The sequence below is a fragment of the Herpailurus yagouaroundi genome, unplaced genomic scaffold (genome assembly GCF_014898765.1).
Source record: "Herpailurus yagouaroundi ecotype Mexico unplaced genomic scaffold, PumYag 190, whole genome shotgun sequence".
NCBI classification, from domain to species: Eukaryota; Metazoa; Chordata; class Mammalia; order Carnivora; family Felidae; genus Herpailurus; species Herpailurus yagouaroundi.
Genome location: NW_024412421.1, coordinates 38,265,438 through 38,267,697, shown reverse-complemented (window position 1 = coordinate 38,267,697; position 2,260 = coordinate 38,265,438).

Sequence of the window (2,260 nt, the reverse complement as noted above, 5' to 3'; positions counted from 1 at the left end):
TCCCTCGGGGTGGCAGTTAACAGTTCTGAAAACACCACATGTGCGATCTGGAATGGAGCGATGAATTACATAAATGGCAGATGATGGGAGCCAGGTTTCTCACTACTGGAGTGGGAAGTTACAGACCAGCAAAGGGAGAAGATCACAATGTGCATGTGATGAGATATGGTTAGAGACATCACCAGACATCACCAGGTTAGAGACATCAGTGAAAACTGATCTTTAGCTTAATATAGATACAGACAGTTCCACATAAAAACGTTTATAATTAGGTATATATACATAGGTTGGAATATATGCATATATTTCCTTGCATTGTCCACTGAGCACATTTAGGTCCCATATTTAAGTTTTTTAATACATTCTCTAATGAAAGGAACCAGGGCTCCTTGAAGAAATTGCTGACACCAGGACTAAGACATTAAATATAGGAGCCAGTATCAGAAAGTAAGAAAGTACCGGGGCGCCTGGGTGGCGCAGTCGGTTAAGCGTCCGACTTCAGCCAGGTCACGATCTTACGGTCCGTGAGTTCGAGCCCCGCGTCGGGCTCTGGGCTGATGGCTCGGAGCCTGGAGCCTGTTTCCGATTCTGTGTCTCCCTCTCTCTCTGCCCCTCCCCCATTCATGCTCTGTCTCTCTCTGTCCCAAAAATAAATAAACGTTGAAAAAAAAAATTAAAAAAAAAAAAAAAAGAAAGTAAGAAAGTACCGAGAAAAACCCCACATGAAATCTGTCGAAGGAAAACAGAAGCCAATGGAAAGTACTCTCAATGGCCGAGGAGAAATGAACCAGCCACCAAACACTGTAGTGCTGGAGTATAACCAACAGCCTAAAATGACTACCCAGCTGTCCTCACTGTAAAAAATAAATAGATGATAGATAGATAGTTAAAAATGAAACTGCAGTCCCAAAAGTGGAGTCACTTCAGGGTTGAGAGGGTTCAGAGACCCAGCAAAGCAAGACTTACTACCTAACCTAACTGCAGTTTCACACACACACGCCCCAGATAACCTTTAACCAGTCAACCTGGAAAATGTACTGAATGGCCCCTTCTGGTCCCCTTGGAAGGGTGACCTTGCCTAAAACAACGCATCTTCTGCTAGTAATTTCCTTTTTTTCAATTCCCTCTCTGCCTTTAAAAACCTTTCCTTCCTTACAGCTCGAAGAGCTCCTTTCTGTTTACTAGATGGGATGCTGCCTGCTTCATTAATTGTTCCAATGGGATCTTTTAAATTACTTGGTTACATTTTTAACAGATTACATAGTTTTTTTTTTTTTTAATGGGTTGAATAAGAGACTCTTAAAAACTGAGAATAAACTGAGGGTTGATGGGGGGTGGGAGGGAGGGGAGGGTGGGTGATGGGTATTGAGGAGGGCACCTGTTGGGATGAACAGTGGGTGTTGTATGGAAACCAATTTGACAATACATTTCATATTTTAAAAAAAAAATGGGTTGAATAGACCTCTCCTATCAAATTCCACATAATAGATGTACACACTCAGCCATCCATCAAGGAGGTGGAGCTAACTCCCCTCTCCTACACTGTGGGCTCCGCATAGTGTATTCCTGCTCAAGAAGACACATCATATGCACATGGGAAAGAGTAATTCACAGTGGGGAAGCATGACAAGCACTGCCTCAGCCAGGCGACCAAAGTGAACACAGAAAGTGATAAGTAGCCTCCAGAGCATGTTCCTTTAATATGCAGTGATGACAGAGCACTTTACCTCTGTGATCTGCTTCCTCAAAACCCATAACCCCAATCTAATCATGAGGCAAACACCCAGTAAATCCCACTGAGGTTTACCTGACCAGTCCTCCTCAACACTGCCAAGGTCATTGAAGCAAGACAAGTCTGAGGGACTGTCGCAGCCATGTGAGCCATAAAGAGCCTCAAGGGATGCGGTGGATACATGTCATGTGGTGCCCAGCAGGCAACACTGGAGCAGGAAAAAGTAGAACAGAGGGAACCTGAATAAAGTATGAGTTTTAGTAAATAATAACCTATCAAAGCACCTGGGTGGCTCAGTTGGTTAAGCATCTGACTCTTGGTCATGATCTCATGGTTAGTGGGTTTGAGCCCCGTTGTCGGGCTATGCACTGGCAGCTGAGAGCCTCCTTGGGACTCTCTCCCTCTCCCCTCCCCCATGATCTCTCTCTCTCTTTCTCTCAAAAATAAACCTTATACACCTCACGCCAGTCAGAGTGGCCAAAATGAACAAATCAGGAGACTATAGATGCTGGAGAGGATGTGGAGAAA